Source organism: Suricata suricatta, chromosome 5, assembly GCF_006229205.1.
Source record: "Suricata suricatta isolate VVHF042 chromosome 5, meerkat_22Aug2017_6uvM2_HiC, whole genome shotgun sequence".
Taxonomy (NCBI): domain Eukaryota; kingdom Metazoa; phylum Chordata; class Mammalia; order Carnivora; family Herpestidae; genus Suricata; species Suricata suricatta.
In genome coordinates, this window is record NC_043704.1 from 60745472 (window position 1) to 60761094 (window position 15623).

At 43.4% G+C, this 15623-nt stretch overlaps 1 protein-coding gene across 2 annotated transcripts in view; it reads right to left on the bottom strand.

The window, feature by feature from the left end:
- Positions 1-15623, bottom strand: part of ZBTB20 (zinc finger and BTB domain containing 20) — a 117032-nt gene that overhangs the window by 49358 nt on the left and 52051 nt on the right. For both annotated transcript variants that reach the window (XM_029939339.1, XM_029939337.1), the window contains exon 2: positions 1875-1975. The gene's annotated coding sequence lies outside the window, so the exon portion shown is untranslated. The remainder of the gene's footprint in view (positions 1-1874; positions 1976-15623) is intronic.

A 15623-nucleotide genomic window follows, 5' to 3' on the forward strand; every position in this document is an offset into this window, starting at 1 on the left:
TCCACATTCTCATACTTTATTCACCTTACTCGTTTGGTGCCTAGCAAGTATGTAATTTTTTTTCTGTTTCTTCTTTTATATATGAGAGGGCTGAGTTTCTGAAGAGCAGAGCCTGTAAAGGTTAGAGCCCCATACGTCCGTGGTAGGACCTGTGACGCGAGGAACAGGTGTTGTGCACAGGTAAAGTGCTTCCTAGAGCAGAAACAGATGCTCACTTGCAGGCCTCCCTGTGATTTTCAGGAGACCATAGGTCCTGATGTCTGGTCTGGAGGAAAGTTCTCTGCAGGAAGGTAGGAGTGGTAAAGACTTTTCTTTTCCCAAAGAATATGAAACCTGAGAATCCCAGCTACACCCTAGCATAGCTGTGCTCCTGGCACAGCATAGTTAGCTGGGACGCAGAAAAACCCAGAAAACCACCCACATGTGGGAATTTCTAAGGCACTCCTTTCACTAAGTCTTAAGGATGTATGAAGTAAGTTCCCTTGCATGGATATACAGAAACTCCTTTTTTTTTTTTTTTTTTTTTTTAGTAGGCTTCATGTCCAGCGCAGAGCCCAACCTGGGGCTTGAACTCACAACCCTAAGATCAAAACCTGCGCTGAGGTCAAGAGTTGGATTCTTAACCGACTGAGCCACCAGGCACCCCTGAAGAAACTAGTTTTGCTTTTCCATCATGCCTTAAATCCTCAGCCCCCTCGAAGCCAGTAGTACTGCAGACCGCTCTGATGATCCCCATCTCCACACTGGCCAAGTAAGCCTGCCTGTCACCTACGCATCTACTACCACCAATTACCATCCAGGTGACTGAAAGCAATGCAGAAAACAAAACAAAAGAAAACAAAACCCCCAGCTTTATCCCTTTGGGCATGATTTATGCCAAAAGAGCTAAAGACATAGAAAATAGGAATGTGAGAATCCTACCTGAAAGCCTAAGAGGGATGTTAAGTCTCCAAGGGTTAGCGTTTTCCAGTAACAGAGATGTCTGTAAGACACCACCCCGTTACCTGCCTCATACCACACAGGAAAGCTCGAAAGTACAATTAGAACAAGGTTTTGTCTTAAAATGTATAATTAAGCTATTTTGCAGGCATAGCCTCTAAATAATTTAAATTTCTGGGTTTTCCAGGGAAAAAAAAAGCATATATTCATCTGTTACTTTTAGCAATGGTTAATGAATACTTGATATCAATCTTTCATAAGTATGTTCCTATAGGCATCATATCTCCCATCCCAACTTACTTCTGCACCTGGCCTTGTAAGGGCTGTGCTTCTCCTACGTGAATGGCTGACACAGAGGGAACTAAATCACACGCACACAGCCATGCATCCAGAGGGCAAGGATGAGCCAGAAGCAATGGCTGAGAGATGTGGCCGCGGAGCCCAAAGTCCACAGGGATGAACGTGGCCTCCTAAAGTAGCAAGGAGGCGACAGCACTGGCTCCGGCATGCAACCAGGACAACAGGTGGATGCTGATGAGAGAGCTGGCTCGTGGATCTGAGCAGGGTGGCAGGAAATGACAAGCTGCGGGGAGATTCAACAGAGTGGCACCGAAGGTGACAAGACGCAAAGAGATGGCGTGGGAGCTGCCACCGCTTCAGGTGGGGGTGCAGGCAACCGGACAGAAGAGCCCAGTCCCTGCAAGGTCTGCCCGGGTCTGGTTCGGCACAGCCCTCTGGTGAGGAGGGCGTGATGCGGCTCAGGGCGGGCACTGCAAGCACCTTAGGACTGGTCTGGTGACCTCCCTGTGTTCCAGACACGAAACCATCGGAACTTTCATCTGCATTTACAATTGTGTGAGTTTTGGGTTTTGTTTGTTTTTGTTTTTTAAACTAAGCGAACTAAGAAGCCTTCGTTGGAGGCACGGTGTACTCACAGTAGTTTCCAAATCAATGATGTCACTCTTCAGGTAAATCACTCCAAGGCTTGGGCCTAGTGCAGATGTTCATTGGGGCAGGGAGCAGAGAGCGGCTGCATCTAGAGCAGACAAGAAAGAAAGGCTGTTAAATGATGGGTGATGGTGATCATTCACTTCGATGGAGACAGAACCATGAAACTCAGGTGAGAGTTTGGTCCTGCACTTTTGCACCAGAGAGCGACATGGCTGAGGAAGAAGAGAGGACGTCACCTACGCTCTGTTCTCAGCGTGCCCGCCTGATGGCCAGGGTGGTCTGAGATCTTCCACTGCACCCTGTCTGTGCAGGTGGAGTTGATTTAGTGGTGGGGAGATGCAAGTGGGGGTAGAGGCTGGGGGAGGGGAGGGTGTCCTTCAACCTTGACAAGCTGGCTCTTCTTCTGGTGTCCTTGATTCCACTGTAGCCCTTCCCAGTTTGGTGCCTAGTTCTTGCCTGTTCTAAAACCACCACTGACCCGGTTGAGGTCTGAGCTCTTGCCATGACTCTGCCCTTCACCATGGGTTCTCTGCTATCTCCCATGTCCTCTAAACTGTGGCACTCAGTCTTAGGCTACAGAGTCGACCTCTGACTGCTCCAGCCTTGCATCCAGAGGTCCTTCCTCAGGTCTTGCCCCTTTGGCCACACGGAGCCTTGATGACCACATTATTCCCGAAACTGTCCTCCCTCTCACCGCGACGGCGCATCATTCTGACTCTCCTTCCACTTCTCAGTTCTCTCCTCTGCCTCCTTTGCTGGCTTGTCTTCTTCCTCCTTTCCCAAATGTAGATATTCCTCAAGATCTCTTCTCAGGCTTTGCCTACACCCACCCTCTATAAATTCAACAACTACTTCTCTATAGCGAACACCCACATGGCTATCTTTAGTTTCTGCTTGTTTGCAGAGTTCCAGATCCACATTCTTAATAGCCTCCAGTGATTGGTTCATTCACTCCGTTCGTTCGTTCGTTCGTTCGTTCGTTCATTCATTCATTCATTCATTCATTCATGCGTGTTTGCTTAGCATCTATCAGGCACCTGGAAAAGATGAATAAGGTAGGGCCACCAAGCTCACACCTCCATCAAATACTGCACAGGCCCGTCTAATTCAGAAAGTTTAAAACAGAATTCATTCGCTTTCCCTCAAACTATGTTCCCATTTCCTGCCATCAATCAGTACCCTCTTCACCCAGTTACTTGGTCCTATAATTGAGGAGTCATCTTCAATTCCTCCTTTTCTTTTGCTTCTCCTGTCCAATCAGCTGCCAAGAGAGGTGGTTTTTACCGACGCTGTGCCTCCTAAATCAACACCTACTTACTATCCCAACACCCATCTGTCCCTTTATCACCTGTGCCAGGACTCTTGCCAGTGCTTCCCCACAGCTTCACTTCCTACAGGTCCTTTTTGCCTCCATCTTGTCCTTCACACCAAGACTACATTAATTTTTCTCCAGTACTGTTCTAAGTCTATTATTCCTTTGCGCTTTGCCTACTGGATTAAATGCAAACTTCTCAGTTTGGCATTCAAGGCCTCTGCAAGACAGTCTCAGTCTAATTTCTACTCCTATGCTCCTACATGGCAGGGAAGTTCCGCTCATTTGCATCCAAATGTCACCTCATTTGTGAAGCCTTTCCCAAAAGAAAGTGCCCAAGTCCTCTAGCACTTTCTGCACTACTCCCTGCACATTCTATGGACTCTAATAATTATTTATGTAATTTAGCTCTCTCTCTCTATAAGCTCCTAGAAAGCAGAGATGGTTTTTACTTGGTCTATCCTGTAGTGTGCAATGCCTTGCACACAATCTTGCGCTTGGCTGGTGTCTGCTGAACCAAAGTTAAAAGGAATCCAGGTTCTTACTTAGAGTCATGGAAATGGAGACGAAACTGGAAAGACATGAAAGTTCATCACCTCTCATTTTTCAGATGAGATTGAGGGAACTGTCTTGCTCAAGGCCACATCCTTGTTTCTGGCTGAGCAGTAATAACTGATAGAAAAGGCTACAAATCTTTAAATATCTATCAGAGCTTGCTTAGCACCAATGGGCCCAGTGGTGCATTGATAGTGACCAGACCACAGAGAGTGAAGGGCCAACGGGGTGCACAGCCAGCAAGCATATACTGGGTTCCAAAATACAAAGAATTTTATTTCACCTGTTCACTTCAATAAACTGAAATAAGAACTAACCCTTTTGTAGATAAATGTTTAAAAACGAGGTAATTTTAAAGAACAAGAAAGTAAACCTTTCTAACACGATCAGCAGAGACAATTATGACAATATTGCAAATACCACTGGGATGATAAACTGAGGGTGAAAACCAGGATGGAGAAATTTCTCATGCTTTAGAAAAGCAGGGGGTTCAGCTGAAGCTCTTGGTGAGAACATGCCGCGGCGGTTCTATGGTTAAATTCTCACCTTGTGCAACCAGAGCCTATTGACACTCCTGCTATAATGCAACCCACACCAGTTCTTCTTTTTCTACCTAGTTTTGTGCGGGATTTATCCTACCAGTTTGTTTCCACTGTCACTTATTTTTCTCTCCTGTGTCACTACACTTGCGGAAATGCATAGATGAGTGCTTCCAGGTCTGTTCTGACTTTCTTTCCTCTCTCATGATAGAAGAAACAGTCATTGTTTAATCTCCTTTCTATCCTCATCCTCAACCAGACTCCTTTTCTCTCATCCAAAGATGAAAGTCTCCAACCAGTAAACACGTGGGGATGATACTGTTCACCTGGGTGAAAAAAACAGATTTTCCCAGGGAACCTGAGTTGTGTTCACTTGGCCAGAAAAACTCGGCTGTTAAATGGTGGCCTACAGCACTACAAGACCTCATCTGCCTCTCTCCCATGAGTACTTACTCATTGTTACTCACTGGAGGAAAAACTTGGTACTCTTAATCATATTCTTTTTGGCCAGTATGGTAGAGCCATGCTATGCATCGAGACATCCATTCAATAGAAACACCCCAGTAGCCACATAAACAGCAAATTGGGCTCAAGAGCTCCCTATAGTTCTTACTAAACCATATTAGGGCTGGCCAGGTTATCAACACTTCATCAGATACAGCTTCCTTCTCTTTCCTCCCCCTGGCAAACTGCATTAAAATGATAAAGGATATCACTGACTATATGTCTAGTACATTGCAATGAAAAATCACCTGAAAGCATACAAATCCATTGTGTAATTAGATAAGTGTACGTTTTGAATATGCCTAACATTTGATTTAAGTTGTGTATTTTATAATTAAATGGAGATACCATCTTTCTGTTCTTTACTCAAACTCCCTTTTCTCAGCCCCACATCCTGCTGTTGTAAACTTCCTTTCATTTTTTGGCAACCTGTCACCCAGTCCTCCTCCTCTGACTACCCCCTGCGCCTCAGCACATACCTAAGGGGCTATCAGTCAGAACTGCTGCACGGTGTGGCATGTTTTATTGCTTAGAGGGTGGTAGGCTCTAAAAGAGACTCCATGAAAATGACTTCATGGGACTTCATATTTATTCTATTGCAATGACTTTCCATATCCAATGTACTCAGTTTTTAAGTCACAAGATCATCTTGAGAGGCTACTGGGGCTACACATGCTTCCCAGAATCTGGAAATCCAGCTGTTCCCTCTGCCTCTTACATCATCGCTGTAATAAAGAATCGGCTCTTGGAACCCAGCTGGCAACGTTCCTGATGGTGTCAGAGGCAGGGGAGATAGTGGGTCATTTCCACTCTGGTCTGTTTCAGTGCTGACGTCTCTGTAGCTCTGTCCTGCAAGCCCTTGGAGCGCAGAGCTGTTACGTAACACGCCGCCGCAGTTCACTGCTCGAGGTTTTCTGTGGAGGTCTCATTCCAGTGTGGCTCGTCCCAGTCTTTGGAAATCAAACCAAAGCGTTCTAAGGTGACAGATGGGGCCTTTGTGACCAGAGCTTACAGAAACGTTAATGGTAACAGTAATAGCTACCATTTGTCAGATGTCTACATTTTTGTTTGGGACTGCATGGGTAATTTTTACATGTAAATACATCCTCACTTAATCCTCACAGCAATGTCATGCTGAAGGTCTCAGTGTGCCCATTTTACAGATGAGGAAAAGTGAAACTAAGAGAGGTCAAGTAACCACTCCAAGATTAGAAATCCATGGATAGTGAGGTCAGAATTCAAGGTCAGATCTGAGCCAGATTCCTCTGACTTTAAATCTGGGTTATCATTATTTTTAAAAAAATTATACAACTGTTCCACACAGCATGGACACATTTCTAGTTCCCACTGTGACCTCAGCACAGGAAAGAGGCTTATGCTATTTCCACGATGTTTCAGAGCCACTGCAGAAACAAAAACGGGCAGTACAGCCCTCAGGTGAAGGGAGTCCTTCAGAAACTATCAGTAAATGGAGCTTCCTCCTAGCTGCTTTCTATTTGAAGATGAGAACATCTTACATCGGCCTTCTCAAACCCTAATGAACAAACGAATCATTCAGGGTTTCTGATTCAGCATGTCTGGGACTGAGTCTAAGATTTGGCATTTCTAGAAAGCTCTCAGGTGATGCTGATGACACTGGTCTGGGTACCACAGGTCTTATGTCTGACTCTCACCTTCCTACTGTTTTTGAAGGAGCAGTTCAAGCTGAAGAACTTGGCTGACAGCACACGCGGCATGACTGGCTTCTGATTCTGGGCCAGCTTGTCAGGTCGTCAGGCATTAGATTTCAAGGGGTTTCTGGCGTAGAACATATTACGAAAAAATTTGTTCCTAGATCCCTCAGGGCTCTACTACCCCCCATTGGAAATTAAAATGATAATGCCTCTAACATGTAAAGTTCCTATTTTTTTACATTATTGTTATTTTTAACAATAATTATCTGGTAATAATTCAAATAACACCTTTCCTCTGAGAAATTCAACGCGCTTTACTAACCTTAATTGTCTAACAGCAATTCCCAGGTGTAGATAAAGCTGTCTCAGAGATCACAGTACATTTAAAATTGTTCCACTTCCCTCCTTTCGTTGCCCCAAATGTAGTGAGGAATTAGTGGTGAGGGTTTCCTAATTGACAAAGACCCACTGTCTCATAATTTGAGGCTAGGACAGTTTACGACAGTGGGATAAATCCAAGAAATAATTGGCAGAGAGGTGGTTGTAGGGCACAAAATATTGGTGAGAGAAAAAAGGAGGGAGAGTTAAGGACAACAAGTGGGCGAGAAGGGAAAGTAAAATGATAGAGCTGGCCGGATGACCTTGGACGAGTCACTTAACTGTCGGAGGCTCAGCATTTTCCATTTTCCAGAAAATGTGGATTGTATGATTTTTAAGGGCCCTTAAAACTCTAATAGTTCCCTGAGAAGAAAGATGTGGGAATTAAGTAGATCATCAACCTGTTAAACCATTAAACCTGCTAAAGAAATCTATTTGACTTTTAACTTTTTAACTAATTACCTGAAATGAATTCCCAAGTTACATCACTAACCCCACCTCTCTGGAAAGCAGTGAGAAAAACCATTTAATGAATAAGGCACCAAAGGTATCTGGCCAGACAAACGAATCAGGAACCTCATCATCTTCAGCTTTCCAATGTTGTAAGAAATGTTTTACTTTAAAATATTTTAGCTCCTTTAAAAGATATCTTAGTTCTTTAATTAACCACTAGTTAATACCTGTGTCCAGAAGAAATACCTCTGATGGCTTGAAGACCCCGGGGATGGCCCTGCCAATAGCAGGTTCTGCTGTTTGTCACATTAAATCTATGTTAATTTTCCCCATAGAGACCTCCCGAATCCTCTTTGACAATTCACAAACTCTGTGAATAACACTTGCATGTCCCAGGAGATATGGAGCTATCAGGTGCAGTTGATTCTTGTTTTTAAAATAAGAGATCTTTGTGATCAGGTGAGAGATATGTATCTCAATACATATGTATCATATGTGGATATATACACATATACATACATACATATACAGATGGTAACAGTTTTTCTGCTTTTCATGAATGACTGGTGATAAGAGCTCCTTCTGTAAGTCACTGACTCTGGAATTTTTCTGAGTAGAAAAGCCGGCCACAGGTCCTGGCAGGAAGGTCGTTTGAAACTATGTAATGAGGACTCCAACATGGACACAATCTATGGGGTAGCATGTTATTTGTGTTATATCAGAGTTATCTGTTCCTTGCTTCTCGTACTGAGTATGTCTTCTGGATTAGTCATTACAGTTTGTGGCTAATGGAGAAACAGGCACCAAGAAACATCAAAATGGCATTACCGTGGAGAATACACAGTCACTGTCTCCAGAGTGAATGTCACTCCACTTTTCCTGCTTCCACCACCTCCGTAGTAACCTGGATGCTGTTAGCTAAATGCTGACTGTGTGGCAGGTATGGTATGTGGTGCTTTTCATACGTTGTTTAGCTTCATTTCTTTTTTTTTTTTTAAATGTTTTATTTATTTTTGATACAGACAGAGACCGAGCCTGAGAGGGGGAGGGACAGAGAGAGAAGGAGGCACGGAACAGGAAGCAGGCTCCAGGCTCTGAGCTAGCTGTCAGCACAGAGCCTGACGCGGGGCTCGAACCCACGAACGTGAGATCTGACCTGAGCCGAAGTCGGAGGCTTAACCGACTGAGCCACCCAGGCGCCCCTAGCTTCATTTCTTATAATCACTTTGGGGGTAGGAATTATATTTTGATTTTGTAGATGAAAAAACTGACATTTAGGAAAGGTAAAAAATATTTACCATAGGCCATGAAGTCAGAGAGGGTAGCACTGCAGGGCTTTCAGGCCAGGTTTAATCACAGTGCTCTACATCTTAAGCTACACCTAGCTTGTCATCTCCTGCCTTCATCCCACCCCGGTTCCCTGGGGGGCCCGCCATAGCTTTATACGAGATTCTACATCATGGTTCTCTGCTGCTTTCTTGAACCTGTTCTTAACCTTCCCCAAAACTTTCTGCATTTGATATATATTTTCCCTCTCTACTTTGACTGATACTTCAGTACAAAACTCCATTACCATTTTCCCCCCATAGATTTTTACCACCATCTCCTCTAGTGACTTTGTAGCCCTCATCTTCATTCCAATGTACTCTTTTAAGGCTTCACATTTGACATCAAATGCTCCAACCCCAGCTTGGGAACCCCCTTCCTTAATGCCTAAGGAATCGAGTCTTTTCACATGGACATTAGTAGGCCCCTGCTGGCTTCACTGGATGTCTTTGTCCAGCCTGGCCTTACTGCATGATCAACCATTTCAACATTGTTTTCAATAACCTTCCAGATTTCCTTGCTCCATGACCCTCTGTTTATGGGGTCTTTCTCGTGTTCTTCTACCATGAATCCTTATCACCACTTATCATTCTCTCTCATTCTCAGTACAAAACCTGACACATGAATGCCATCTGGACCCTCACTCCTGCTCAGGGTTGCTTCTAAATACAAATATCCAGTAGTTTTTCTTATTATGTTCTACTTCAGTCCATTCTCCATTCTCTTCTTTAGTTTGAAACCTGACTCTCGCATTGGTAAGATAACCTAGACCATCCAGTATGGTAAGCTCATTGGCCCTCATCTTCTTCTCCAGTAGCTCTGACCTCATCACTTTGTTTTCTCAAGATCTATCTATACTTCTTTCCACACTCTCTCCATATTCTTGATATTATCCTCTTTCCTTCTGATCTTTCTCCTTTCCTTTGATCCCATCAATGATATCCTCTTCTCTGTAGTTGATGACATATCCATTCATAATAGTGCCAGGATTAGTCATCACAATATAGTGTTTTACCCTGCCTCCAACTCCTGCCCTTCAAAATATTTCCAGGTGGAATATCTCAAAATGAGTTTTATAGAATACTAGAACTTCAAAATGCACCCCAAATAAAGTTCCTTGCTTAAAGAAATATAGGAAACACTGCAGGCAATATGCTTCTCTTGCAAACTTATAATGCACATAAGGATAGTAAAGGTGCTGAAGACCCTACCATTGCCCAGAGCTAATGGATTACAGACCATTCCCCTGCCCTTTTTAATGAAATACTTATCAACTTCAGAATATACTTAGAGAGAAGATGCTTTAATGGATTTCCCTGGTCTAAATTTTTAGCCTGGGTATACAGATTTACTGAATCTATAACAAATAGGCCCTCTCATATTTCCTTTCTGTCAACACTCCATTTGGTTTAGCCCAGTGACCTTACAGGGTGTCTGAAAGATTGAGAACACTTGTATTTCTGAGCCCCTGAACATAGTATTTTGGCAGTTTAGTGCCTTTATCACTTTTTCTCATCTAGGCCTTTCCCCATGCAAAATGATGTATCCCTTATGAAACTTTTCCTTGTGAACACTATCTCAGCCAATATTGAGCTCTGCCACTTACTGAACACTAAAATAAATGGGTATAGACTAATGCCTGTTTTTTATATTATTGGGGAGAATGTCTATTCTCTAGGGCATGGATCTTGGTTTATACGTTACAGAAACTCTAGCACACAGTGCAGCCCGTTGTTCATAGTATGGTGTTATGATCATATTAAAAGTTGCCCTGGAAAGATATGGATGACATCAGGGCATAATAGATCAAAACTTGATGACTATAGTGGTTGGGATAGTCTCGTATGCTAGAGAACCAGGTGGAATGTACCACTACATTGTTGGGAAGAAATACCACCCACCATTACCATTATCATCTCTTCAAATGGTAACACACATGCTTTGAGGTGAAGACTAGACCTAGGGGAGCAAAGGCAGCTGTGTTGTTGGGTGAAAATAGGAATTTGCATTAGTTGACACCAAGTGGGGAGAAGGGTAAAATCCTCTAGGACCATCAAAGGACCTGTGAGTGGTACCATTGGAACAGAAGCCTCTCTACCAATGATGAGATTACCATTCATGATCATCAAATCATGGGAACCTCATGAAAAAGAGCAGACTGTCTTCCTCTAGAGGAAAGTCAGGGACAGTCGTGTGTGAACATTCACTGCTTGCAACGTGCCTGGTATCCAGAGTATGTAGCGACCACTTGCAGAATGTCAAAGGACGGAATGTGCTCCTGCGTCCAGTCATATCCCAGCTCTCTCTCTCTGGCTCATTGAGGAGACACATTACATTGGAAAAGTCAAGGCAGCTCTACTACCAGTGGCACAACATGCAACCCCCAAACAATGAATTCCATCCTTCCCGTAAAGTTCTTTTACTGCCACATCACATAAGAACAACAGCAATTCTAAGTCTCAGGCAATAGCCAGAAATTAAAGGGCTTTGAGTTTTTCGGATTAGCTGGTATCTGAAGTTGGGATTTTTTTTTTTAAAAAATAGTTTATTGTCAAATTGGTTTCCATACAACACCCAGGGCTCTTCCCCTCAAGTGCCCTCCTCCATCACCACCACCTCTTTCCCCCCGTCCCGCTTCCCCTTCAACCCTCAGTTCATTTTCAGTATTCAATAGTCTCTCAAGTTTTGCATTCCTCTCTCCCCCCAACTCTCTTTCCCTCTTTCCCTCCCCCTGGTTCTCCATTAGGTTTCTCCTGTTTTCCTGTTAGACCTATGAGTGCAAACAGATGGTATCTGTCCTTCTCTGCCTGACTTATTTCGCTTAGCATGACACCCTTGAGGTCCATCCACTTTCCTACAAATGGCCATATTTCATTCTTTCTCATTGCCATGTGGTACTCCATTGTATATCTATACCACATTGAAGTTGGGACTTAACAGGTTCTGTAACACTGAGTTTGCAGTGAGCCTAGGACTAGTATTTGGTCTCTTGATGTCTAATTAGAGAGTATTATCATGTGAGGGAAGAGGGTATAGTTTTCTCCGTTAAAACTGCAGAAACAAATGATTTTCACGTTTTAGCAGAAGAGAACATGTGTTTTATTTAAAGTATAGTCTGTGAAGTCTTTTTGCTACCTCCTGGATAAAAAGTGTTATACAAAGATTTAGTTAAAAACTATTTATAAATGAAAATGTTTACTTATGTTTACTTTAAAATAGGTATAGACTATATTATGTAATGTGTGAAAATAATGGGATAATGATAAAGATTCTGTAACAGAAAATTCTGTGTTTGGTCCGTTGTTAAAATTCATGAGAACATATTACAGTATTTATTAGTAGTAATCCATAAATAGTATTTTTAAAACTGGATTTTTTTTTATTGTGGGAGATTATTGGGTCAGTAAAGCTATATGGCTTCGGTATTTTCTGCCATGCTCCTTTAGAGTTGTCTTTCTGGACAATTTACACATTTGAGAGTGAAAATGAATGGTGGCCTGCCTTTTGGATGTGTGATAGGCCAGTGGGTCGAGGCTGCTGTTTTCTGAGGGGCACGGGCTCTCCTTACAGTAGAATATCTTAGCTTCTTCTTTTTGTAGTAAAAATAGGTAGTTTGCTTTTATGTTCTGGGTGAAGTCTGCGCTCTCTGCATCCCTCTCCTGGATGTCACCTGCGGCAGAGACAGGGGAACTACTGGCAATGCATTACATCCATCTACACACATTAACGGTCATGTGGTGCTTTCATGAACACTCTCTAAAAATGAGTCCTTCCCATCATGAGTTACCTATATGAGAAGACTGAGGTGGCAGAAAGAGGTTTGAATTTCCTAGATAAAAAGCAGTAAAGCTTAATCTTAAAACCAAGGTTTTCAGAAGAAAACACCCTCCTCCTCCTTTTTTCCCCTCAAAATACCATGGCTGCCAATAAGCTTTATAACGAATCTGAGAAGCAGAGAACTAGGTGGAGAATCAGAAGATCTAGCGCGTCCTCTGGATCTGGTAAGAAATTCCCCATGTGACCACGGTCAAGTCACTAACTTTTATGAACATTATAAACTCAAGTGCAAGGAATCAATGAATGGCATAATTACCTTCCAGCAATAAAACCTCTCACCTGTAAAATAGTATTGATTAAAAATGTGTGTTTTTCTTATCTTATAAAGTTGTGGGCTGAAGTAAGCTGAGTACGTGGAAGTAGTTTGCATTCTGTGAAGCACTGAATCACCGTAGTCTCAAAGAAGGAGCACTGGAAGGATTAGGAATGGGTGTCCCCTGTGTGTGTGGGAGCTGACAGCCTAGTCCATTGCCATTGAGGTTTCGGGAGAAGTGGTAATAAATCAGTCAAATCCCACACTGTCCCCTCCTCTCCCAGTCTGTCGCAGAGCATCGCTTGAGCCAAATTACTTGAGTGGGTGAGCCAAACCTCCAAGTTCCAAGCTCTCTGAGTAGAAGCTACAGAGGATTCTGAGCCACAGTGCAGGTGACATCCCTGTTCCTCCAGGTGTTTCTGAAACACTGGGGAGACCTTGGGGACAGTATGTCCACGGAGCTGGGGAGGAAGGGAAGACAGCACTGCCTCAAGGCCCAGTTTTCTTTTGCACGACTCTCCAGCCTGTATGATTTTACCTGACAGCCCCAGGAGACCGAGGAGACCCAGAATGAGCAGGGCCTCCTCTCCTGATAACCTAAGTGCTGCTCTGATTGAAAGGCAGAGGGTATCAGCAGAATGGCTGTACTGAGTCGGCATTGATTTCTCCAGCCTTTGTCTGTGTCTGGTTTCTGTCTCGTTTGGAGGTGGTTACTGTTACTACAAGCAGCATGAATCATGTCTCTGTTAAAAAACAGAGCTTCAATTGTCTTACATAACCCGTGGTAACTGAACGTCTAATAATAGCAAGCCATTTACAGGTAGGGAGTCTGTCTTCCTCCCAGACACACACACACACACACACACACACACACACACACACACACACACTACTCCTAGTGCCTCACAGTAAAGGGGGACAGACAGGGAGGAGGCAGAGGGAGAAAGGGGACAGCACGATTGATTTTTTTTTATTTTAAAATATATCGAGCAGTCATGCATCACAGGCTTGATGACTGGTATGTTTAACTGAGTTAGTTTCATAAGCTGAAGGAAACAAGCATTCTTCTTCAAAGAATCTGAAATAGCAAGAAACCCCAAACATACCAGACAGACACCTTCTCTCACACTCTACGACTGTGTATAAAAGCCCAAACCCTGAAGATGGGAGGCAGGGCTACGTCGTAGGAGGGTTAGAGGTCTCATGAGGCAGGCTGCTTGCTACCACCTGCTAGGTTTAATTTTCAAAGGACTTTTTCTCCTATCCTTTCTGCTTGACCAGAGAGAGAGATTCCAAAGGTTCTTGGCTACAGTCATTGCATACAATTTGAGAGAGAGAAAAACACGGCTGCAGCGTTGCACTGTGCCTGTGATACAGTGTCAGCACTGTAACCTGAGCCACTCTCTCTGGGAGAGAGGACCCGGGCATCTGAAGACTTGTATTTTTCCCATGAGCCTAATCTCTGCCTTGTAAGACATGATGAGGCCTTTTCATCCATGACCCCGACTCAGCCACCCGTTAAGGTAATTACTAAAAAACAAATAACAGGACATACTGAACAATGACTCAAAATTATAAAGTTAAGTTTTCTTTAAACCACCCATTTGGGGGGAAAAATTGGGCTCCGGACAGCACGTTAAAAAGTGTATGAGGGAAAGATAACATACATTTGTAACTTGCACGCCTCCATTTCCTCACTGCCTCATCATGGCCAGCCTAAGAACAATCACTGAAGGCATTATTTTTTGAGTGTGCGTTCCCCGGAGCCACATACTTTAGATATGGTATAAATTGGACTGGGGGAGGACTTTATGGAAAACTACGGATGGAAGCTACGTCCTGCCATTCATTGGGGCTAGGCCTGTAGACAGAAGACTTTCTTCTCTGTTTCGATGGTTCAGTAACATGAACAGTGGACTAGGCCAGTTCAAACCAGACAACGTCCTTGGAAACACCCACTTTGAAGACCAGCACCTGGGCTAATCTGCTGCTTATCAGTTGTTCAGTGAGAGAAAGTGGCATGTGGATATGGTTCTATGTCAAAGTGCTGTGCGCTCCCTCAAAACAGGATTTGCTCTGCCTCTTTTCCTTTTAGAATGCTTTCCAAATCCATAAGTGAAAGAGTTTCAAATAGGAGAAAGAAGAGAAAGAATAAAAGAAGAGGAGAGGAAGAAGAAGGAGAATGATGAATGGCTCATTAACCCCACTTGCAAACTTGGCTGGAGAGCATGATGAAACCTCCGCTGCTGTTCTCTGACTGTCTTTGCTACGCGCCGTATGGATGTGGCTTCTGGAGGAAATGAGTTCTAGGTTTTTCTCACGAACACACAAATGCCTAAGAGTCGGGATCTTCACCACTAAATCACCCTGCCTAACAACAGGAACACAGTGGTAGGATGTGGCTGATGGGGCTAGAATCTTCTGCTTATTTCATTTGCTTTGTGAAATAGATTGATCTTAAGAGTTGGTACAACGGTCGACTAAATGTTTAATATAAACAGCCACGAGACACCACTGTTTTCTTCATAAAAGTCTTTCCCCTCTAACTACTGTGATTATATTGCTGAATGGTTCCTGCTTCTGCAAGAGCGGGCGAGTTGCCTCTTCTCCTCGTAGCCTCACAAATTAGGCTCTCCTATGCATTTGTGAGGTGATGACCCGTACCTGAAATTTCAGGGCACTCTGTTAGCCAGTTCCTTCACAGTGGGGTGGTTGGCACCTGAGGAAGGACTTGGTAGGCCAGACACATTTCAAATGTGCAAGTGGATTATTAATATTATTTGCATTGCAATAATATGAATATTTCTGGGTTGTTGCTGACAGCTAGATCATAATAACCATATGGGGTGCAATAAACCACAAGACATTGTATCAGAAGTTTAGAGTTCATATTTTAAAATGAT